Source organism: Cydia pomonella, chromosome 10 (genome assembly GCF_033807575.1).
Source record: "Cydia pomonella isolate Wapato2018A chromosome 10, ilCydPomo1, whole genome shotgun sequence".
Lineage (NCBI taxonomy): Eukaryota > Metazoa > Arthropoda > Insecta > Lepidoptera > Tortricidae > Cydia > Cydia pomonella.
In genome coordinates, this window is record NC_084712.1 from 247089 (window position 1) to 273360 (window position 26272).

General features: G+C 38.4%; 1 long non-coding RNA gene across 2 annotated transcripts; it reads right to left on the reverse strand.

The window, feature by feature from the left end:
* Positions 1-211: 211 nt before the first annotated feature.
* Positions 212-6319, reverse strand: LOC133521792 (uncharacterized). 2 transcript variants are annotated; one of them, XR_009799932.1, is made up of 4 exons: positions 6022-6319; positions 5748-5926; positions 1630-3289; positions 212-485 (listed from the first exon to the last, which is right to left on the reverse strand). It is a non-coding gene; the product is annotated as an uncharacterized LOC133521792 (long non-coding RNA). The 2 variants fall into 2 exon arrangements; XR_009799931.1 differs by having other exon boundaries at positions 1630-1718; positions 5748-6319.
* Positions 6320-26272: the final 19953 nt, after the last annotated feature.

Below are 26272 nucleotides of genomic sequence, written 5' to 3' on the forward strand. Positions count from 1 at the left end.
TACACGGATTCACGTACCCTAATTTCACGTAGCCGAATGTCACGTGTGGAACGGACCAGAAAACCGTTGCCGTGAAACACGAACCCGGGCGCACGGCTACGGGTTCACGAATCACGGACACGACCGCGAGCCCTAAATTTTACCCCCTCTTCATATTGGGAATTTTCCATTATTAATACTTACAAATAAAATAAAATAAATACACATCCAATATGTTTGGGTCAGCGTTATTCATTACTATTCCAAATTTCACATCGATAGCTTAAGTACTTCTCGAGATATTTAGCAATAGCACCATAAGGGTTCCTTTTGTACCTTTTTGGTACGGAACCCTAATAAACATACGGTGTGTATTTTTGATATGGCCGCAAACGTAAACTAGACGGAGGGTGCGAGGACAGCGCTTAGCTCAGACGTCTTCCTCTTCCATTATAACTGTGTCTTCCAAGTTCTCAATAATCTCGGTGTCCTCCAATGTGTTAATACTGGAACAATACCAAAATATAATTTATAATAATAATTAAGAAGTGGGTCCTTTATTCAAGGTACGAGATATTAACGGTGATTACTTTTGAAGCCACATCCATATATGTGTGTAAGTTGAGTCTCTCGAGCAACTCGCAGATGGCGTTGCAATCGTTTAAAAAACATGTCACTAGGTACAACAAACCCAAAGGAACAAAACCGACATTAGACGATTCGATGGTAATCCCAGCCAGTGTAGACGTGCCTCGGCCGAGGCGGCGCACTAGGGCGAGGAAAACGCGCGCTCCGCCTCGTCCGAGGCACGTCTACACTGGCCGTTTTGTGCGTGAGGAAGTTGCCTGGCGCGTATGCTCGCTCTGTGTGGACCCGGCTATTTGAGTTACTTTTGTTTGGTGACTAACTAATCAAAGATGAAATAAGATTTACCACAATTATGAATGAGGAGTAGAAATTCACGATAAAAAAGCTATGCATTTGACATTTCGAAAGACCTCCGTCTACACTAGCACCCCTAGTGGCGAAATTAAACGCGGTAGCACTCATTCGGGCGTTAATAATATTGTATTCCAAAGGCTCTCATACACGAAAATAAGATCTTGCTCCTTGGAAAGGTCAGAGGATGAACCTATAATTAGTCAGGTAGTTCAACCTCAGGGTAGGAGTGCTTGTTCATTCGTTCGCGTGTTATTACTAGTACATACTACTTAAACAATAAATAATACGTTTATTTGTTAGTTGATATGAGCAAAGAAAATTTGAAATAGAGGTGGATTGTCAATGAAAATTTTGTAGCTACAGCAGATTTACTGCCATCTTTAGGCACACGATTAAAACTTTTAGAACGCCATTTGACTTTGATCCTTATTCTTTTACTGATGTGTCAAATTTGTTAAATATCAGAAAGGGGCGCCATATTACCGGGCATAACCCGGCCCGGGCCTTTGATCTATTAGATGGCGCCACTTTTTGATATTTAACAAATTATACACATATCAGTGTACGGATAAGGATCAAAGTCAAATGACGTTCTAAAAGTTTTAATCATGTGTCGAAAAATTGCAGTAAATTTACTGTGGCTACAAAGGTTTCTTTGAGAATCCACCTGTTTCAAATTTTCTTTGATATCAGTATTAAAAGTCTTACCGATTCGCCAACAAGTCGTGCCCCTCCTTCAAAACACTCCATTTTTGTTTCTGCGCCTCATTAAAAATTTTCAGTTCGTTCAGGATATCCTGTCAACATAAAATATGTTATAGCAAGTTTAAACTAAGTGGTATCACAGAGCACATAATAAATAGCGCCATCTACCACAATGGAGATTATCTGTTCTACATAACTACATTTACTTGTTCCAGCTCATACTAAAGTTGCACAAGAAAGCCTTCATATACCACTGATTTCTTACGGGCTCCCCGTATACCTACTTATTGTGGGAATACAGAATTTGAGTCAAACATATCCATACACAATTTACGGTATTAACAGCTTTATATCTTATTTCTGTTATGATAACTGACTCACACAAAATATAACTATAATAAGTTGTCAAATTTTATGAACATTTAACTATTAACAACAACCAACACCAGATTTGACTATTATGATACTACCAAACGCTGATATATACCGCACACGAATGAGAAGCTAATAGGTTACTTAGGATTGAATAAGTCTAGTGTTATGAAATATATTAGTAATAATAACATTGCCGTGTACCGTCCAGTCAAACATATGACCATGGTCAAGATTTCAAGATAAATAAAATTCCAGCCTTTCAATAAAATGCATGTTAATTATAAGTTTCATAATAACCCTCTTATGGGTAGTTGGTGGTGTTATTTTATTTAAACGGCACTGTACGATACGAGAAATCCCGAAATGTAGATTTTGCGATTGCTCGCGTATATATATATTTATTATTTGTATGTTTTATCAATACAAATAAGGTCAGATGGGGTAAGCGAAATATGGAGGCAAGAGAAACACTTGTAGGGAATGGTACGTCAAGTATGGAGCTTACAGGCTTTATGTATGCATTCTTACTGCCAAGTTACTGTTTTTCTTGTCCCAAGTTAAATAAACAATGTTTCTCGTACTCAACCTGATCTTAAAACAGAATTATTAGTTCATAAATTAATTAATTACTCTTAAAATATTATCATGCTCATGCTGCAGATGATTAAATTGTGCTGTCGAAGGTGCCGGTTCCGTCGTGCGGTTGCGGGGCAAGTACACAGCTCTGTGTACGTGGATACGCGTGCAGGGCGCGGATCCACGTACACAGAGCTGTGTACTTGACGTGCAGGCAGGAGAAGACGTGCGGGTTGGGCGGTTATTGCGGAACGAGCGAGAAGGGCGGGACGGGCATAGCGGGCGGAAAGGGCGGCAAGAGAGGGACGTTCGGGTAGTCCAGGACTTGTGGGCAGTACTGAATGCGTGGAGCGTATAGGGCTGGCAGAAGGAGAGGGAGACGAGGACAAATGAGAGGTGGAGAAGTGGGGTTGTTCGCTGAGCAAGGCCGCAGTAACGGTGGCGGTTGTTGGAACAACAACGAGATTTTCAGCAGTGGCAGAAAACGTGCTGCCAGCCACACTGTTCCCAGCACCCGAAAACTCAACGTAGTCGTCAATCTGAGGCAATGAGCACATGCAAGTTTAAAATATTTGTTATAAGAATGAAAACAAGCAAAAGATTGTAAAAACTTTTACCCGACTATGATTTTTTTCTTAACTATAGCACCTCTTCCTTGTCCAAAGTCAGTTAAATATTATTATGTAGTCTATGTCACCCCATAAAAATGAACCTATAAACACCTCATTCACCAAAATTGATTAGTAATTTATACACAACAAAAACGTACCGGCATATATACGGCATCCATACGTAGACTACTAAAATCATAACCCTTCCCATTCTCATAGTCGGGTAAAAATAATTCCGGTTAAACCAAACCAAAAACTTAAAAAGTAAATATATCTGAAAATGCTAGCTTCTGCAAGGGTGTCGCCAGCGGGGAGCAGGTGCCCACCTAGAGAATAAAATCTGTTGTCATTTATACATGATTAGCCGGGTCCACACAGAGCGAGCATACGCGTGAGGCAATATTCTCACGCACAAACTGGCCAGTGTAGACGTGCGCTCGGGCAAGGAAAACGCACGCGCCTCCTCGGTCGCTCTGTGTGGACTCGGCTATATAAATTCAACAATATTTATACCCATAGTCATAACTGCATGCGATTATGGCAAAATTAATACACTAACTATACTTATTAATAGTATTAAAACAGCTTTTACAGTACAGTCAGCGTCAAATACTTTGTAGCAACCAAAGTAGCCAAATAGTTCGGTACACCATATATTTAGTATGGTGTACTACGAAGTATTTGACGCTGACTGTACATATGGTACTACTTTACCGCACGAGTGCGAAAATTACCATATTACGTTACTGTGTCAAACATTTAAAGGGTACCTTATGTACTGTAAAACGTTGTACGATACATGTGCGAATAGGTAATTCGCAACTCGTGTCAATTTAAAACACTCCCTTCAGTCGTGTTTTAATTTATCGCCACTCGTTTCAAATTTTCTGACTTGTTATTATATGCCGATACTAAAATATACACCATTATTAAATCAAGTGATGATTGTATGAAACTTCAAGCTGATCTTGATAGACTGAGTTTATATTGTTCTATGAATGAACTGTACTTGAATGTCGAAAAATGCTGTGCCATTACATTTACAAGAAAACGCAATAAGATAGAGTATAATTATTCATTAAACAACAAAAATTTAAGGGTTTTGTCTGAAGTGAAGGACCTGGGGTTAAATCTTGATAGCGAACTACAATTTATTTCACATATTGACAAAATTTCAGCAAAAGCATACAGAATGTTGGGATTCATTTTCCGACAAAGCAGGGATTTTACAAACCCTAAGACTCTGCAACTTCTCTTTAACGCATTTGTTAGGTCCAACTTAGAATACGCTACTACAGTCTGGAATCCTCATTTCAATGTTCACATTAACACAATTCAAAAAATTCAGAACAAATTTATCAGAACAATGAAATTTAATATAAATTTAAATCTTTTTGCCCTGACAATTTCTCTCTTCAACCCCGTAGAGAAATTCGAGATCAGATATTTTTGTTCAAAATCATACATGGCCTTATTGATTCTCCCAATCTTTTGTCTAAAATTTCAATTCGATGTCCTGATCGGCGAACTCGCTCCACAAACCTATTTGCAATTAACTTTGGTCGTACTACATATGCAAGAAATAAGTTCTTAGCTAGAGCGTGTAGAACTTATAATGAAATTTTTTCTGATATTGATATATTCCATTTATCATTACAACAGTTTGTTTCTGTAATAAAATGTACAGCTAATAATAATATTGATTAGTTACTATATTTCAGCATACTTGCCAATTTGTTAATATTGTTTTCAACAGTTTGAGTTATTTGAGTTTTGCATGTTTTGATATTAATGTTAATTTCTGAGCAACATAATTGTTATTACTCATTAGTGGAAACTGTTTGGCTTGTGGATGTGTAATCTGATTAACTATGTGTGTTGTTTTTGCCTGTTTGTTTCCCAAAGGTTTAATTAAATAAATAAATTAACTATTTTTCGCACTTGTATCGTAATGTACTATTGCAATACATATTGTGCTACTTTACCGCCCTAGTGCAGTAACTAGCACTATACATGCATATATTGAAAAGTGCCATATGTACTGTAAGACGTTGCATGTACAATATACATGCAAAAAGGTAATTTCCTACTTTTTGCACTTGTATCGCAAAGTACTTTTAGAAACTACTTAGCCTGACATTAACTCAACAGATACAATAAACAAGACACAATAAACTCTTCATGATCTTAGTTTAAGCAAAGAGAAATAAGAAAGCTTAGATTACTCACTTCATAAATATTATTAAGAAATTAAAATCAAATCAAATGTTCGACGACCGGTTTAGCCTAGTGGGTCACTACAGCAAAACTATACATATTAAATACCTTTTTTAGAAAACATTATAATAAGCAACTGACTCTTTGACCTGCATTATCATGACCTCAGTAATCATTAAGATGTTAATTTTATTAGTTATTATACTTCATTTTATTACTATGCACAGATTGCACTGTAATTTCATTCAATATTATATAATTATAAAAAAGTGTCTTGTTTAGGAAGACTTCTATGCGGACTAAGTGATGGAAATCTTAACTATGGGAAGCATATTTACTTACCACTTTCCATGCCTGCACTGACTTATTGGGCCCGTGCTCCCTTAAGGCCTGTGCAAGGGCCTCCCATTGCGCCTCGTACCTCTGGGGTCCTTAGAGGCCCGTCAAATTCCCGGTTGGCGAACCGGGTGTGCTGTGACATGTATTCAACGAGCAATCTAATTTGTGCTGCGTTCGAGCGACTGAAAAAAAACAGTCACATAAGTTAACGATCAAAGGAACTGGCAAATAGCTATATTTTTCTGCAAATAAATTCTTTTTGTTTTGTGTAACTTACATTTTTGGATTTTTGGGTGGCATCCTTTCAAAAGTGGTAGCGGCGGTTTGGCCAAACACTTCACAGTAATAACACGCAAACTGCCGATAAAACTTTTCAAGTTGTCAAAATAGCAAACAACGGAACAACATAAACGGAAAAGGCTTTAATATTTCCTGAGGAGTAGTGGGCAACATATTTTCATCACTGTGATCACTGTCACACATTTTTATTTAGTATTATTCACGGTTTCACTCACAAAACAAAACTTTATGAGTTTTCAAACTTCAACAATGACTTCAACGCAGAGGAATACTCGTGGGCGCAAAAAAAAATGTTTGTGTTTGCCTAACAATCACAGAACAGAGGGCCTACCGTGAACCACGTTCGACGTGTTGCCCAAAGAGCATATAATCACTACGTTTTAAGAGACGGGACTTCCATACTAGCGAGTGGACTCAGTTTGTTTCGTAAATCATTACCAAAATTACGACAAAGAACTGTCAAGAACCCATAATACCAACATAACCGATTTAAATAGTGTAGTACGCTACACGCTTGCGATTCTTATCGATATCGATAAAATGGGGAGGGTTGAAACATAGGCTCCTGTCTACAGATTTTGTACTCGAAATCAGGCTAGCATCGAGTCCACATTTAAGTTGTATGTTATACAGTGGATAGTTCTTGGACTAATATCTGGTCGGACTTAATGTGGACCCGAATTATTTTAATACAGTTTTTAAGTCGTGTTTTTTTTTTATTTGTTTAAAGCTTTATTTTCAAAATGTTCTGCACATACATGTTTCAATAAATGTTACTTTTCTATGGGAAGATGTATCGTCAGGTCTTCGTTCCCAACAAATTTGACCCACTGCCTGCATCTGAAAACATACAGCCTTGGACAAACATGACTTTATCTACAGTTTATATTCCAAGTATTTGCTAATGAGATGATCAACTGATTATTTAGCGCTAATATGCATCTATAAATCATGTTTTTCGGCATCCAGTTATCAACAACCCTTTATCAATGCTCTAACTTTTTATGTATTTATATGTCTGTTAATCATGAGAACCGGTCTGGCCTACTGGGCAGTAACCCTGCCTATGAAGCCGATGGCCCCAGGTTCAAATCCTGGTACGGGCATTTATTTGTGTGATGCGTATTTGTTCCTGAGTCATGTGTGTTTTCTATGTATTTATATGTATATATCGTTGTCTAAGTACCCACAACACATGTCTTATTGAGCGTCCTATGGGATTAATTCAATTTGTGTAATAATGTCGTATAATATTTTTTATTGATCACAAAAAGAGAGATTAATTTACTTACGTTTCAGATTAATATATTAAATAATTACTAGATTTAAAAAAATATGTCAAATAATGACCATTAATGCATAGATGATAGATAACTTTCCACTGAAAATCTTCGACGAATTAATTTTGTGTCATATTGCATGCAAGTTCTCAGGAATTTTCGCATATTTTATTTAATTACTTACACTGATATACAAATCAATAAACATACAATTATCGATAGTTTTAGTACATCCCTAGTTCACAACTAAAAATAATATAAAATATCAAATTTTCGATGTGTTTAAAGCCTGCTGCACCAAAATAAGGTCAAAAGTATCTAAAGCAATACGTACCGGTCTTTATCCAAGGGAAATTTCGCCATAAAATCCCTTTTTTCTTGATTTTCTCGAGTGGCTCGCTTGCCACATATTTCACACTTAGTAAACCATTTTCTCGGTGGCATTGTAACAAAGTCGCTCTTTACTCTGATCACGGTTCACTATTTTCGATATTTTCACTAAATAATAAAGAAATTGCACGAAATACCCGAACAAAACATTGAAGCCTTCCTAATAAACAAAACAATTAGGCTGACAGTTGACTTGATGTAAGCTTGACAGAATAAATAGCACTGACGTTTTATTTTTCTTCGTTGGCAAAGATTTGCGAAACAAGTTCCATACAAAACTTATTTTGTTCCTAGTTGCGTCAGCCTGGTGTTGCCTCCCTGTCATACGTACTGACGCGTCGCAGCAGCGTGCAGCGTGTTTAAGTAGACCGAAGTATGACAGACGCCGCGACGGTATTACATTTCGAAACGCCACCGTTGGCAAATTTGCATTGAATTGAGTCTCCTTAAACAAGAAAAAGTTTTCCGATTAATATTATTTAGGAACGCACCGTAAATTTTATACTGCGTACTCAACTTGAATTTGCGTACTATTTTTAAGAGGTGCACGTAACGGAACGCAAAACCCATCTGGCAACACTGACTAAGATCTTTCAAAGATATTCTAACGTCAAAGTGACATTGGTCATCCGAATCGTGCAGCTTCTGTCATTTATACCACATACAAACGATATCTAATTGAGAACTTATCTATATCTAAACCAGAACTTAACGATCTCATATCTTTTCCGTATTGCATTTTTCGAATAGGGCCGCATGTCACTTCGTACATTCGTTTTCACGATGGAGAGCCCTGAACTTCAGCAGCGTAAAATGATTTTGCTCAAACACACAGAAAATCCCCTTCTAAGCTACAGAGCACTAGCAAAGTTACTGAAATATCCACAATCCACTGTTTGTTCTGTTTTAAAAAAGTTCCGGGAACGGTTTACTGTAGAACGGAAGTCAGGTACTGGCGGAAAGCAAGACGTAAGACACAAAAAAAAAAGAAGCCAGAGTTTTACAGCTTTTTAACACAAATCCGAAGATTTCGTCACGGGATGTCGCTAAAAAGGTACAAATGTCACAATCTTATGTACAAAAAGTAAAGACAAGAGCTGGGTTAAGGTCGTACAAGGCTCAAGCTGCACCTGACCGCAACGCTATACAGAATTTGACGGCCAAACGAAGGGCAAGAAAGTTATACGATAATTTCTTAACAAAATTTAAATGCATCGTGTTAGACGACGAAACGTACATAAAAGCTGACTTTAAACAGATACCAGGCCAGGAGTTTTATTCTAGTACGAGTCGAAAAAATGCTCCTGAGGACTGTAAGTTAAAAAAGAGGTCCAAGTTTCCGAAAAAGTACTTGCTTTGGCAAGCTATTTGCAGCTGCGGTAAAAAAAGTCGATCATTTATCACTACAGGCACTGTAAACAGCGAAATTTACAAAAAAGAATGTTTGGAGAAGCGACTTTTACCCTTTCTAAGAAAAAATATTTCGCAACCATTGTTTTGGCCTGATCTTGCAAGCTGCCACTATGCCAAAGCTGTGTTAGACTGGTACAAACAGAATGGTGTTGCTGTGGTACCAAAACACTGCAATCCTTCTAATTGCCCTGAACTCAGGCCTATCGAGGAATATTGGTCCATAATGAAAGGGATATTAAAAAAGAAGGGCGGGCAAATCAATTCCGTGGCTGATTTGCAAAAAACATGGACTTGGGCTGGTAAAAAGTACCCTGACAATGCCGTGCAAACCTTGATGAGCCGCATTCGACGCAAAGTGAGAGCAATGGCGTATTCAAAGCATAATTAAAACACATTTGTATGTTTATAAATGTACGATAGTAGTGTAAGCCAATGTAATATTTTTTTTTTTTAATGTACTTGATTATGTTTTTATTGACTATTTAATATGCCCACGTTTTGGCGTGTTCAACCTTTATAAGGGTTCCGTTTTTTGCCATTTGGCTACGGAACCCTAAAAAAGACAAAATTAAAATTCATAAATTCAAAATTCAAAAATTTATTCTGCAAGTAGGCCTCAAGGGCTCTTTTACAAGTCAATACAACATTTATAGTAACATCATATAGTGACATGAAAAATACATAACAACATTTATAAATATCAGGCGATCAGAAGGTTCTGTGTTTGAGGGCATGCATTTGGTTGAGCGAGCGTACAGATTCTCCGTTTCAGCCTGGGGCAGAAGTGCTATCGAATGTCCGCTTATCCGGAAACCGGATTGAAATTTAACAAATTGTTATGGACTTGAACTGGTTTTGATAGTACCTTGACCATCTGATGGCTGAGGTATGCGTCATACTTGTGAACGGGTGCTCTTTGTAGATACTGGTCTGTTTAAGCTAACATGGGCTATTATATTTAGTAACTTTATTTTTGAGTATACCTCATTCGGCTCTTTTATCTTACAATCTTCTAATCTTTTCATTTATCTGTTATGTTTTAGTTATACAGAATTTAGACTTTTGGAGCCCTTATACATCTCTAAGGATGGATCTTTTTTCTGACACTTCAAGACATTAACATCTCTAAATAATTTTAGATGTATAATATTTTTTATATTATTATTTTAGTTTTTTTTTATTCGACATTAAGAGACTATACATCGTTAAGTTATAATAATACTTTAGTATGCATTGATATTTTCAGTTAATTGTATTTTATAATTGTCGATGTGCTTTTTTTTTGGCTTGTATGTAAATTCCATGTTGACGTGTAAAAGTGCCCTTGTGGCCTATTTGCTGAATAACAGTTGAAGTTGAAGATCGTCTTGGTGATTGGTGTCTCACGCAAGACTATAAATTACTTAATTTCGCATGAACTAATAAGCGTGAGCGATTTACAAGGTCGTATCAAAATAGGATCAAAACTTTAACAAGTTGATTGTGTGTTAAATCTGAATCGAGCTCCTGTTCTCCTCTACAGGTTGCATCTCTCAACCTATTGTCGTGAAATATTGTAAGCAGGTTCGATAACCAAGTAAGTGAAACCCACTTGAAATTCAAATCAATATACAAAAAAACTATTCTATAATTTTTACTTACTAGCATCTTTTGAGCTTCGGCGTCTAGTCACCGCTATGGAAAATGAGGTCACTGCGCAGTTGCGCCAACGTTGCGTCGAGTAGCGGCCATAGGGCCATAGAGTTGAGACGCTACCTATAGTGGCTCTAAAGCTTTCTACGGTAACAAATCGAGTTTGTAATAACTAACTGCTTTGGCTCAGCGATACAAAAAGAATCTGGGCCTCCGAAACGAGAGAACGCCACCTGTCCTGATCCAGCGCGGTTTCCTGCCGCCGACGCAGGTCCGCCTCCACGACATCACGCCAGCGGTACCTGGGGCGCCCGATCGGTCGACGGCAAATAATCGTTTGTCCCTTTCCATTACCAATAAGTCGGAAAGGGACAAACGATTATTAACGGCATCGTAACTTTAGCACACGTTTATGAATAAGGGGGTTATTGTGTAAACGTCACAATGAGTAACATATCTCAACTTTGAACTATATTTCATTTGCCGAATTTTCATTCGATTCATTTTCAAAAACTGTTCAATTTTCCAAACTTTTGAAAATGCCATTTTGTAGTAGCCATTCGGTTACGTTAGATAAGATTGGTGACCCTTCTACAAAGTCAACGGTTTTAAAAATTATTGGAGATGAGATAGATAACCAAATCTACGGAGATGAGATAGATATAACATTTTTGTGGGAGTTTCAAATACTGATAGGTAATGATATCGAGTTGGTATAACATTCTCATTATGCCTAATGAACACGATATCTGAGTGAATGCACTTGAAAACTAAAGCAGTCAACCGCTCAACCCATGTGTAAGTTGTGACATAGACCCACTCGACTCGTGTCGTTTTAAACCGGTTATTTAGCCAAGTCTCTACATAAATCTGCCGGCTCATTTAGAAACTTTGTCATTTGCGAACGAACTTGACTGTTTTGTTATTAAGAACTATGAGAGCGCAGTATGTTTATTATACCACGTCTTTATACTACGTTATATTTTTTTATACTACGTCGGTGGCAAACAAGCATACGGCCCGCCTGATGGTAAGCAGTCTCCGTAGCCTATGTACGCCTGCAACTCCAGAGGAGTTACATGCGCGTAGCCGACCCTAACCCCCCCCCCCCCCCCCCTCGTTGAGGTCTGGCAACCTTACTTACCGGCAGGAACACAACACTATGAGTAGGGTCTAGTGTTATTTGGCTGCGGTTTTCTGTAAGGTGGAGGTACTACAGTTGGGCTCCGCTCTAGATCTGGAATGACATCCGCTGCGCTGTGCCCTACCACACAAAGCGAGATGAAATCCACAATGCCCATTCCTCTCTTTTGGACGTAGTTTAAGGACGTACCCGGGTCCAAAATTGTTAGCTTGATTTGAACTCTCACGATTCTTACTCATTATTATTCACTGCAACGGCACCTAATCGCGTAAAATTATGTTTTAAATTCGTTTCGAGGGCGGCGTTGTCCCCGTGGTCTCGGAGAAAACTGGCTAAAGTTGATATCAACATATGTCGACACGGTGACACCTCTAGTGCGCAAAACGTTCAAGTTGATAAACAAGACCAAATGCGGGTAGTTCGAAAAACTCGCGCGGCTAGTAGATTTAATTTTACACATAGTAGATATATAGGTAAATCTACATTTCAATTTCAATTTCAATTTCAATTATTGAGAGACCAACTGAGATCAATTATTGTTAGTAAAAAATGTATATCTTAAAATATATGATTAGTACTATACACAATAAATTAATGATGATTAAGAATAAATAAATTAATTGAAATTGAAAAGAAGTGAAACTAATATTATAATATTTATAATAGATATGTGTCCAAATTTAATTATACTTTAAATCTATGTCTTTCATACACATTTGGGAGGCATGCGCGGAGCCAAAGCTAACACAAAAGTGGCCCTTTCGATAATTTAATTGATGAATTTAGGGGGTAGGTACACAGCGGATGCTGCCCTTGGCCGTGTCATGAGACGCATCAGCACACCAGGGTGCCAGGACTATTTACACCTGATAGAATCTAAAACATAAGTAAGAATATTTTTTTTTATTATAATTAATTTAGTGTGTACTTAGCTTCGAAAAACCAATAAACAATTTTTTTAATCACGCCATAACTAACCTTATTTGACATCTACGAAATCTAAATTAGCCAAATAGCCACAAGCCGCTTTTTTCTCAACAAGAGGACGAAGTTGACCGGGTGACTGCGGGCAGGAAGTTAACTTATGTTTATCGGGTTCACAACTCCCGTTGCAACTTCACGCCACTTCAAGTCTTGTCCGTGTTTAAGTTTTTCAAAGCGTCGTTTATATCATGAGACGGTAATGGGAAATTATATCCGTCCTGTTATCCTTGCCCACTTTATATTTCTTTGTGTGGTGTCGCAATTTCGACCTAACCCACTTTTCTGCTAGTCTTTTTTTTCTAATTGAGGATTAGACATAATTATATATGTTTTAAAGTTTGAAGTAGATACGAGTATGTAATAATTAAGGCATAGTGTATATTAGACGAAGAAAAATATACCCTACAACCATTTTACCAAGAATAACATTATATATGTAGTTGATTAGGCAATGTAGGAGTAAGTACGCAAAGGCGTTAAGGCATCTAAGATATTACGCTGTATAAAATAACGAAATACCTATGAATATGAATACATAGTAGGTTATTATAAAAAAGTGCATCATGGGATGCAACAAAAAAAAGTTGAACCACCAGAATATGATCTTCAGTCCTCTAGTTCTAAATATCAAATAAACTAAGCATCTAAAGGTTCCGTATTCCCACAGTATAGATATAATATACTCGTAGGATGCAAATACATAGTCGTAAAACCATTTGTGTAGTTCGCAGCAAAGTCGCACATTACCGCATTATCGCCGGCTGCGCTCCGCTTGGCTCTAGTGCGATGCAAATAGGATAAACTAGGATCGTAGCAAAACGAGTAGTATTCGTAATTTGTAGTTTATAGTAAAACCCTTTGTGTAGCTCGCAGCAAAGTCCGCATTATCGCCGCTTAGCATTAGGGCAGCGAGGCAAATAGGATAAACTCGGATGATAGTAAAACTATAAAGCATTTGTTACCTGGAGATATCGGTCTTTAGCGACAGAAATTATACCTCTAGCCGCCCAGAAACCTGTAAAAAGGTCCATTCCATTATTTGTTTGAACAAATTGAAATTGCTTTCGGTTTGGTAATTTTTAATGTCTGGATGGCTAAGAGGCAAACAGGTTAGCACAACAACTATACTCAATACTATCTTCTTCTTCACTGGCTCAGTGACCCAAACAGGATCTTGGCCTCTGACACAAGAGAGCGCCACTCTGCCCTATCCTGCGCCACTTCACGCCAGTTGGGTATTCCGAGGGCGAACAGGTCTTTTAGGACTTCGTCGCTCCAGCGGTATCTGGGACGCCCAGACTCAATACTATCACGTTATTATAAATTATTGTTGTTTTAATTGATATATCTTGATCTTACTAGTATTCCAATACGTTGATAAGATAATATTTTTGAATACCCATTTAGAATAGACATAATTATGTAAAAAGCAGACTTACCTAACTAATTATAAATTAATATTTTGTGTCAGTCATCACGCTTAAACTCAAGGACTTATACGCCTGGACACTGACCGATCCAAGTATATATTTATCTCTATGTATATTCATACATATAACAATGACTACTAAAGCCAGGGAAACTACTTATTTTATAATACTGTGACATCTAGAGACAATGCAAATAAGATAAACTCTGGACAGCAGGTGCAGGAATATGAATAAGGACAGCAAACAACTCCGTACCCTACTCATTAAATTAGTGTTTTTAACGAGGGCGCTGTTTTATAAAGCGTAGGCACATTAAGTACTTCATTTATATACTGTTGTGTGTGTGTGTGCAGTAGGCCTAGCACGAAATATACTACCCATCTGTTTCTACATTTATACAGTTATAATAATATGGGTACTACCTATAGGTAAATAAGTCACGCGCGAGATACCGTCGCAGCACGCGTACTCGGGCGAAGGCCACGGTGTTTAACCTTATACCCCATTTTCTAAGATAAATATTTTGTATTTTTTGTTGATTTTTTGAATTTGAAAGACAACACCTAGTGTCTCTTTCAATTGCGTATTGGCAAAAAAAAAATACTTATTTAATTATGATACGACACAATAATTTATTGATATAAAATATTTGTACATGTCATGTCTTAAAAGAACTTAACCCGTTGCCGGGCGCCAAACCCTCAAAGTCTCAAATATTTCCTGATGATGCCTCGTAGAGTGTCATGATTTGTTTTGCGTATGTAATTATTTCGCAGAAGAATGCCTGGGGTATTATGGACAGAATTCCGAACCAACTAGTCTATACTCAAGGAACGCATCATCAAGCAGCGGCGTCTGTCATCTCTTGTGCAATCTCGCATCCTCACCTTCTTTGGCTATGTATGCCGCCAGGGGGATGAGACTTTTGAGCGACGTGTGGTCCAGGGGAGAGTGGATGGTACCAACAAAACCATCAAAGAGATGGACGGACCAAAGCTGCAGTGGATGGGTTGGCACACGAATGTGCCAAGAAGCTAGCCAACAGAGTAGGATGGCGGCGTATTGTGAAGATCATCACCATCCGATGATGACCATGACCAGTCTGTCAAGAGTGAAACGACAAAAAAGAAGAATATTCGCGGATTAGAAAATTAACATTTTTGTTTTCATTACTATGTCAATTGCGTATATTTTATCGCGTGGGCAAAACTATCCATAAACGCCTGCTGGTAACAAGAATTTAATATAAGTTTTCTCAATAAAGTAAGAATTTTCTATTAAATATAGTACAGATGCTCATGAACAGCTTCGATTTAAAAAGCAATCAATTGAGCGTGGATTAAGTTAGTTGGCCAACTATAAAGCGTGTAATCTTGTTCCGCGATAATATTAATGGTCCGCCTGTGACTAAGCGACGTGATACATTTCCGGCCGGCTGAATGGCTCTCGTAACCCCCTGATTTCACTGTATTAACCAATTTGGGGTGGGAACTGGTTTGAGATTTAATTGTACACTTTTTGGTTCATCTGCATTAACAACAAGCATATACCCGATGGCAGCTGGAGAATCCGCAAAAACGTCGAAGTTGAGAAGATAGTAGCTGAGCCAAATATTATGGGTGCCACAACGGCGCAAAGGCTTCGTTGGCTTGGTCATCAACAGCGAATGGGAGGCGATCGGGCGGTGAAAAGAGCGTTTGTGGGAAAACCGTCAGCACGCCGCCCGGCCGGTCGACCTAGGTATCGCTGAGCAGATGTGGCGGACGCGGATCGGCGCGAGCTCCAGGTTGAAGACTGGCGAGAATCTGCACAGGACCGGGATCAGTGGCGAACAATCGTGTTGGAGGCCAAGACACACTTTGGGTCGCTCCACCACAAGAGTAAGTAAGTAGTAAATACAGCTTATTTTTGAAATATAAAATTTATATTACTACAGTTATGTCTACTTCTTCTTCCTCGCGTTGTCCCGGCATTTTGACACGGCTCATGAGAACCTGGGGTCCACTTGACAACTAATCCCAAGATTTGGCGTAGGCACTAGTTTTTATGAAAGCGACTGCCATCTGACCTTCCAACCCAGAGGGTAAACAGTTATGTCTACTATTCTCCAAATTCATATTTTTTTGTCTATTTGACATCACACATTTATTTCAATCCAATTAGCAACCGAATATTTAGTTGTTCTGGTTTTTCGGGCCATCTCTGTAAATTTAACCGGAGAGTCATTATTTTTTCAAACTTCCTATTTGCTATAATTTCTAAACCATTTTTCGGTTATTATATATGTATGTGGGTCCAACCACAAAGTAGCAAGAGGAGCGCAGGCCCCAACGGAACAGTTTCTAACTAAATTCACTATTTGTATGGAAATTTATAATTCTCCGTCCTCCGACCGCGGACGTCTATTCTCCAGTTTCTCCACCACATCGCTGCTCGAGCTTGAACTCGTAGTTTTTGTCGTTTTCAATTTCAACGATATCGTGTTTTGTCGCTGAAATGTGTCTTGTTTAGTGGCTCAAATATTATAAATGCTTTTAAAAGACCATTTTTAGAGTTCCTTACCCAAAGGGTAAAACGAGACCCTATTACTAAGACTCCGCTGTCCGTCAGTCTGTTTGTCATCAGGCTGTATCTCATGAACCGTGATAGCTAGACAGTAGAAATTTTCACAGATGATGTATTTCTGTTGCCGCTATAACAAAAAAATATGAAAAAGTACGGAGCCCTCCGTCGGCGAGCCCGACTCGCACATGTCCGGTTTTTGCTAGTTGGGAATTTCAATAGGCTACGATCTTACGACCAGTTTAAATTTTTAAAAATTTCCTATGTCAAGTTAATGCGGCTTATTTCGCTTCAATTCCCTACATTAATCTACCCCTATATGACGCTAAACGTCACAACATTAATGAAACAACCTAAATAGATTTGTGGTTAATTTTATTTAAGTACCATCCAAAAATACGTTGGGGTATGCCAAAGGCTCCATTATCCTCAATTCTCAGTAACAGCAAACACAACTTTTGTTTCGTGCTATGACTCTTATAGGCCAATTCGAACGCACCTACACTGAAATCAGAATGATATTTAAATCATGTAATTTAGTTATCGTGCGTATAGACTATAGATGGTGAAAAGGGTGCAGAGAAGAAGAGTAGCAGGAGAAAAACAAGTAGGTATACGAAAATGAAATAGTTATAGCGGCCGCGAGGGACAGCGTCTGTGTGTGACAGTGGTCAGTTAGCAACTGATTTGGCTTCGATACAGGTACGTATGCATCTATGTATGTATATATAACGTTGCATGTCGCTCGTGCTCACTATTCAATGCGTAAGTATAGATTTATTTATATAAGAAGTACATCATCATACAAAATAGGTAAGTAAAAAAGGTATATATAGATATAAGTATAGGTAAGTATTAGTTTTAAGTTTCTTTTTCAGATTCTGTCATCTACAATCTCCCGCCCAGTACTGCTTCGGCAGTACTCACACTGGTAGGAGTACAATGCGAGCTGCTGGTCTCACTAACACTCGGGATTTTGTTTTGACATGGACTGTCTTCACTTGCCAGTCGTCCGTCCTTTATATTAGTTGTAGCTAAGCGCGCCGCTATCAATGAAATTTTATTTCTGCATGCGATAAGGGACACGCACACATCACCGTTAGCATGTACAAGCCTCCAATATGCAATAGCTACGAAGGCGGTCGGCGCTGCATCACGAAACAAATGAAAGACTAGAAGGCTAGTTGTCTCTTTCGCACCCGTTATAAAATTTGCAAACGTAGTAAAATACCATCTTGGTATGTTGAAGTGCACAACACCCTTTAGGTCGGTGAGCCAGTGTTTACATTCAATAAATAGTTCCTCAGATATTTTATCGTCCCACGATAGGGCGGTCTTCCAGATAGACTTTAGTAATATTTTTCCTTTTATTGTTACAGGTGCCAATATACGAAATATATTATTAATTGACATGGCGTTGCGTAAAATTTCTCGCTTAGTCGACGTTTTCTTGAATTTCAGGATGTCTTCGGGTATATTTTTAAAAGACACATCGACTGCCAAAGTATCATGCGCTGGATCCCATAATAATCCCAAGGTTCGCTGAGTTTTATTTTCGCCATCCACCAACAAACTTTCTCCGTTAGTACTTAATTGATCTTTAGGTAAGTGTGACAAAACATTTTTGTCGTTACTTGTCCAGCCACGTATCTCAAATCCTTCGAATTTATGCACCGTAGAAACATCGTCAATAATATTTATCGCTTCGCTTTCTGTGGGCAGCGAGTCTACGAAATCGTCTACGTAATGACTATGCATAATAGCTCGGACGGCATTAGGCTTTGTTTCGGAGAATTGTTGAGCATTCTTATCTCTTATAAATTGTGCAATAAATGGGCTGCAATTTCCTCCAAATAAAAGTGACGTCATAATATACTGTTTTATTGGTTGATCTTGACTGTCGCGCCATAAAAATCTTAAGGCGTGTTGATCTTCTTCTCTTATTTTGATTCTCAGAAACATGTCGCGAATGTCACCCGTTATTCCTATGGGGTTTTCTCTGAATCGTAACATAATCCCATAAAGTGAGTTCAATAAATCAGGGCCTTGAAGCAAATAATCATTTAGGCATTTTCCATGAGAAATACTAGCACAGTCAAAGACTAGTCTCAATTTCTTCTTCCTGGGATTATCCACTCCGAAGTGGGGAATTACCCAAATTCTATTCCCACTTTCTTCCCGTTTTAATTCTCTTGCGTAATCATTTTCAAATAAGTGTCTTATTCGCTCGCGATATCTCGAAGCGTATTCTTCGTTGCTTCGTAATCGCTTCTCCACGGATTTTAACCTTCTTTCCGCAGTTGAGTAAGATTCCACAAATTTTTCTTTATTTTTCCAAGGAAGTCCTACTTCCCATCTGCCATTTTTTAACTTCGCCGTGTCATTTAAAACAGAAATTGCCTGTTGTTCTTCTTTATTTTCCCTCTTTTTTGAAGTTACGCCGACACTTTCTAAGTTAAAATAATTTCTCACTGTTTCGTGCAATAACACATCTGCGTTGTAATTATCAGCGGGCTCGCTCGCATCAATAAATAAAACTGACGATTCATCACAACAGGTTTGCTCGGCCGGCGACAACACGGCTGACGCACATGTACTTGCAGGGGCGGCGCGCGCGCCGGGCAGGCCGCGGTTATCGTAGGTAAGGCGGCCAGCTTCATCAACAATAGGTGATGCGCCTGACTTGCCAAGAGGGAGCGAGCGATAATGATGCGCACGCGAGGGAGAGTGAGACACGAATAGGATGTCGCTTGCAGTGCGCTTCTTTGACGAGTCTTGATTTATAGGGCCGTGCACACACCATCCTAAAACAGTTAACGTAGCACAAGGTTCGTTCCATTTACGCGAAATTATTTTTAGAGGCATAATTAGGTGATAATAATCTTGTCCAATCAATAGTTCCGGTTTCACATCCGTATTTTGATAATAGTAGTTATTTAATTCACTTAAGTGTTCGTAGTTTTTAATGTTTATTTTAGATAATTTTTGCACTGGTATATTCAGCTCCGACATTTTTCGAGCACGTAATTTAAAACATTCATTGTCCACGTTTGATATTTTTAAGTCCACTAGTTCCGATTTGCACAAGATTTCTCCAGAGTTCCAAGCACCACGTAAACGCAAATTTTGAGTTTTTCCAGTCAACCCCACTCGATTTACCACGTTTTCCGAAATCAATGAAATTGCCGCACCGTCGTCTAAAAAGGCGTGCGTTGTGATCACACCCTTAGGACCGTGAACATTGACACGAACAACTTTTAAAAGTACTTTGTTGTTATTATCACTAACGTTCGCCACAATACTATTCTCAGACGCGGGCTCACTTTCGGGCTGTGAGGATTGGGAATCGTCTTCAGGCTCCACCTGGTCCAAATCCTTGTCTTCAGCGATAACATCAACGGCATGAACTTGCTTCGGGGTTTGTTTGTTGATAGGGTAATGAAGTAGTGCATGGTGTGGCTGTGCGCAACCGTCCTTGTCGCACATCGGCGCTCGGCAGGTTTCCTTATCATGATCAGCTGATAAGCATTTAAAACAAATCCCATTATTTCTCACAAAGTTCCATCGCTCTTTGCGTAATGATTTTTTAAATAGCCTGCAATTAATTAGGCTGTGAAAGGATAACTTGCAAAACTTGCATTTTTCTGTTTGTTGACTTGTCGTACAAACTGCATGTTGTTTAAATCCACTTTTATCAATACTGTAATTTATTTGCTTCATGTTTAGTAAACTGATACCAGATTCAGTAATTTTTGTAGCTTCTTCTGAGAGGAACTGTGATAATAATTCCAACTTGGTTAGCTTGATGTCGATTTTTATTTCTTTTTGTTTATAATAATAATCCGACCACTTAGTGAGTAAGGCCGTCGGTAACTTTGATAAGTCGATTGTACAAATACTGACGCCTTTTAGGTACTCATCTCGGTTGAGCGTTTTTACTGCTGCCATGAAGTTTTTAATTTTTATTGAAAATTTCACAATGTCTCCAATATAATCTTGAGGCAAAGCAGGTAACTTCTTGATATCATTCATGATTTTATTTATGATTAATTCTGGGTTTCCAAATTGCAGTTGGAGGGTTGCCATGATGGTGTCGGGCGACGAACCGCTGGTAAGTAATGCCGCTACTGCTTCTCGTGCCGCGCCGACGAGGCACTTCCTCAAACGCCACATATTTTCTTTAGCACTGTAATTACAGAGTTCTGTAGATTCATCAAAGGATTGTTTGAAGTTTAGCCACTCCATAGCATCACCAGAGAAGGTAGGTAGTTCTCGCGGTGTACTCAAACGACTAATTAAATTATTATTTTGTTTGCAGGTGGAAGCTGTGAGATCCTTGAGGGCCTGCGCCAGCATAGACACGGTGGCTTCTGAATCGTTGGCGGCAAGCGCCGGCGGGCGGCCAGTGACGTCACCCTCCTCGCGAGCCTGTTGAAGCACTTGTTGACCTTGGTCGATCCACTTCTCAATTTCACTTCCATTATCCTTCTTTTCACTTGACTTCGACGACGATATGTGACTGTATTTTTCTTCCAAGGCTGCTAGATCTGCCGCTAATTTCTTTTGAACCAATTCCGACTGTATGCGAGCTAACTGTTCAGCAGCATTTATTTTTAAATTTTTGCGTTCATCTATTAATATACTCTTAAACGACGGAGATTTCTTCGACTTCGAGCGATTGCTACAGCGTGAACCGGATGGGTGTTGGGGCTCTTTATCAGCCGGGCTCAAAAACATTGTTGAAGTACCCTCTCCTGGCTCGGGTGCTACGTAAGTCTTGTCGAATTCCTTAACGTTTTTCTTCGAGTTTTCATCGGTAGACTCCTTAGTGAGTTGCTTCATATCACTTTCCTCCTTGTCCGCCTGTTTCATATCGCGTTCCTGCTTTTCACATTCTTTTTTAACGTTTCTGCGGGTGTTCACCATCTTGCGCGGCGGTCAGGAAATTTCCAGATCCGGTTCGAAGGACCACTTTATAGACTATAGATGGTGAAAAGGGTGCAGAGAAGAAGAGTAGCAGGAGAAAAACAAGTAGGTATACGAAAATGAAATAGTTATAGCGGCCGCGAGGGACAGCGTCTGTGTGTGACAGTGGTCAGTTAGCAACTGATTTGGCTTCGATACAGGTACGTATGCATCTATGTATGTATATATAACGTTGCATGTCGCTCGTGCTCACTATTCAATGCGTAAGTATAGATTTATTTATATAAGAAGTACATCATCATACAAAATAGGTAAGTAAAAAAGGTATATATAGATATAAGTATAGGTAAGTATTAGTTTTAAGTTTCTTTTTCAGATTCTGTCATCTACAGTGCGTCTCGCCCGGCCCAAAACATGTGCTGACAAGCAGGCGAATTCGAACGTACACCGAGATCAGTACCCCTAGTGTAAATTTTATCGACATCATAACGTGACGAACGCGTTTGCGTTAAGTCTCATTTTGTATAGGATTTTGAGTTTCCAAAACGTCCCGCTTGGCGCGCTCTTTCTAAATCCAATACAAAATGAGACTAAACGCAAACGCGTACGTCACGTTTCAAAATCGAATTTATTTACACTAGGGGTACAGAATGATATTTGAATCACGTCACGTTTCAAAATCGAATTTATTTACACTAGGGGTACAGAATGATATTTGAATCATGTTATTTACCTAGTTATCATGCGTCACGCCCGCACCAATAGGTACATGCACGGGCAAGTACGACCGAAAGGCACGACAAATAATAACATGATTCAAATATCATTCTGATGTCAGTGTACGTTCGAATTGGCCTGTTAGTTGCGTACGTTCCTTACGGCAGTTGCCCAACTGTCCGCCATAACCCGAAACTGCCCTTAGTTTTCACCCACTAAACACTTACCCCGCCGTTAACCCTGTTTATACGAGTATGTTGCCCCGTGTTGCCAGATAGCATTTTTGAAAAGCTGTAGGTCTAAACTAAAAAATGTGTATACGTGTCATGATTTTATTTGTTTACATTAAAGATAGCAGTTGAATAATAAATAATTTAAATGTGGCAACATTTTTAGATTACCCCGATAAATACAGGGGTAGTTGGGAAAATAACATTATGAAATGAAAACCTTTATTCCAGGAAACTAGAGGCCCATAGATAAATACCTCAAAACTAACATACATGTTATAACAATATACGTGAGCATTGCGAGAGATTTTAACGGTGCATTCCTGATGGCAACAGAAGCAAAAAAATGTTAAATGACTTTTTGTGAAATTCGCTTTTATTGAACACTCCTGTACATAAAACGTAATTTTTATTGATGGCATTTTATTATGCGATGACACATAACCTAAAATTAACTAAAAAGTTTTTTATTTTATTTGGGGGTAGCCCAAGTTTTTTTAGTTTTTCGATGTCAATCAATAGGTATGTCCAGACTAGACCTCAAAGTGGCAATACTGCAGTCAAAAATGTGTTTTGTACCGACTTATGGTACCGGTACCGATTTCGAAAAACATTTAATTATCTCTGAAACTAGGCCTAATCCAGAAAATTTTATATGACATTTTAGTTTCTAAATATTACCAGGAATGCACCATTAAAATCTCTCGCAATGCTCACAGGCACCTTGTATTTTAAAATCAAAAACTACAAATCACATTATTAAACTGGTGGTAGGTTATACTACTGGCAACACGGTAGGTAGTGGGGACACGGATCAGGTTGACGGACAGGCTCGTTCACTTGGGTCGAGGCAGAGAACACATCGTGAAGGACCGATCGGTCAGATCAGGGTACCTGCAAGTACCTCCATTGTTGTATTAGTAATAGAGTAAACGACAATAATCTTCACATACGTATAACAACTCTTTATTGTACAAAACACGAAGCTACAAATTATATGGCAAAGGATACTAGTGCAAACGTGAAAATCCGCAGATTCCGCAGATTGTCACACTTTTTCGATTATTTTGAACTTTAAAAGGTTGCCCAAAGTTATAGTCATAGTGTTGAAAAATGAGAATGAAATACTTGGGGAACCAATAAAATGTTTCACTAATTGTGCCGTTTTCAATCAAAAGGGCAGGACTCTATTTCGATAAACCCTCAATTTAAAACCGATATTATTGACAACCAACAATGATACAATTTTTAGTTGAAAGTCACATTTGTCCGAAATTTTTATTCAATGTTTCCGTTATCACTCTTGCATTTTCCAAGAAAACATATCTTTCAATTTCGTAAAAAAAAAAGCCTTTTTATGTTTGTTTTAGTATCAAGTGTCATTTTTATTTATTTATTTGCAGGTTTCTATCTAAATAGCTCAAGTATCTGTCACACAAGTTGCGCAGTATGACGTTCCGCTCACCTCGCTGGCTCCACAGAAAACCAGCGCCGTTGACAACGCTTAGTCGTGCCAACTGCAATGCTGAGTGGAGACCATTTCAGCCTCACATCCTTATCTGTTCTGTATTATTCAACTTCCACTGTTTCTTTTTAAATTCTTGTTGTTGTTAATGTACTTTCTTCTTTGTAATAATTGATGTGTTGTCTGAATAAATATTAAAAAAAAGTAAGATTTATAAGTTTACATCTAGCTGTTGTAAGTAAACAGTTGTATTTAGTGGAAATCTTGTATTGGCTTATTTTTTTTGTATTTACGCTTTGTACGTATTGCTGTTAATGGAAAGAAATCATAAAAGAGTTGGCTGAAATTCTCTAGAATCAACAATAATTTTCGTAGGTATTTCCGGGCACGAAGCCCTAGATCCGTAGATCTAAGGAAAACCTCATAGATATGGCAACGCTGATGTTACCCATCTTGATACAGGCTGTCGTAAAAGAAAGGATTGGGTTTATGGTCACGTTTTAAGTGCCTTTGTTTAACTTTTTTCTATTTGTGGGATTTTTTAATCCCGAGGGTCAGACGTTTTATTATTTGTAAGATGTGTTGGATTTACGATAGACCTGGAAATGGAAGACAGTTTAAATGAACGGTAAAACGGGACCCTATTACTAAGACTCCACCGCTGTCCTTCTGTCTGTTCTTTTGTCGCCAGGCTGTATATCTCATGAACTGTGATACGACCCGATTCGAAGAATGATTATTGGAAAGATATTTAAAAGATCGATAACTAAACGACATGTCAAAATTGACGTTTATTTCGATTTCGCTGTGATCCAAATCTATCTACGATATTTCTAACGTCCAAGACATATATTGGTTGACCGAATCGAGCTGCTTCTGTCAATTATACGACATACAAACGATATCTAAATGAGAACTTATCTAAACCAGTACCCCTAGTGTAAAATTAGTCGATAGCGAAACGTGACGTACGCGTTTGCGTTAAGTCCGGGATATAGAGCGAGAGCGCAGGGCACTGGCGGTACGTGGAAATATGCTTGCCCGCAGGTTTGCTCAATGTTCCAATGAAGTAAAAATAACGCTTTTTAAAGCTTATTGCCAATCTTTTTACTCGAGCAGCCTGTGGGTGAGGTATACCAAGCGTGCCTACAGTGCCCTGAGCGTGCAGTACAAAAACACATTCAGAATGTTGTTGGGCTTGCCCAGCAGGTGTAGCGCGTCAGGCATGTTTTGCGAGGCACGCACTGATGGGTTTCCTGCAATCATGCAAAAAAAGATTGCATCCCTGCTGACGCGAGTGAGACAGAGTCCCAATAGCATTCTGAATGTGATTGCTGTCAAGTTTGATTGCCCGATTCTTGCTTACTGGATAGGGCAAGTAAAGAGTGTAGCTGTAAATTTTATTGATTAGCTAAATATATGTGTATGTATATATATATACATATATTTAGCTATACTTATACTTATATTTAATATGTTCGTAGTTTTAATTTTAATCTATCTTAGTCTAAGTGCTAACATATTTTTTAATTATTCTAATTTCGAATTTGTACACTAACACCTATGGAGTTACTTGCTTCGAAATAAAGAATTTATTATTATTATTATTATAAGTCTCATTTTGTATGGGTTTTTGAACAGCGCGCCAAGCGGGACGTTTTGGAAAGTCAAAAATCTCATACAAAATGACACTTAACGCAAACGCGTACGTCACGTTTCGCTGTCGAAAATATTTACACTAGGGCTACAGAACCAGAAGAAAGTTTAAATAAACATTGAGATGATAAAATTTCATGTATTTTATTATTGTAATCGCGTAACAACCCCACCGCCCGCTGGATTTCCCACTGCAATTTTAATGTACCTTTAAAATATGAAATTTTCTAATTGATACTAATTACAAACATAAGAAAACTTGCATACTTATTTTCATTAGACTAAAGTGGAGGTAGCATTAGTCCAATATAATTCAAGCCTTCTTGAACAAGAACTCCAGTACCAAACCTAATTATGTGTATAGTCTGTGGATTTGATCATGTTACTAAACCATTTATA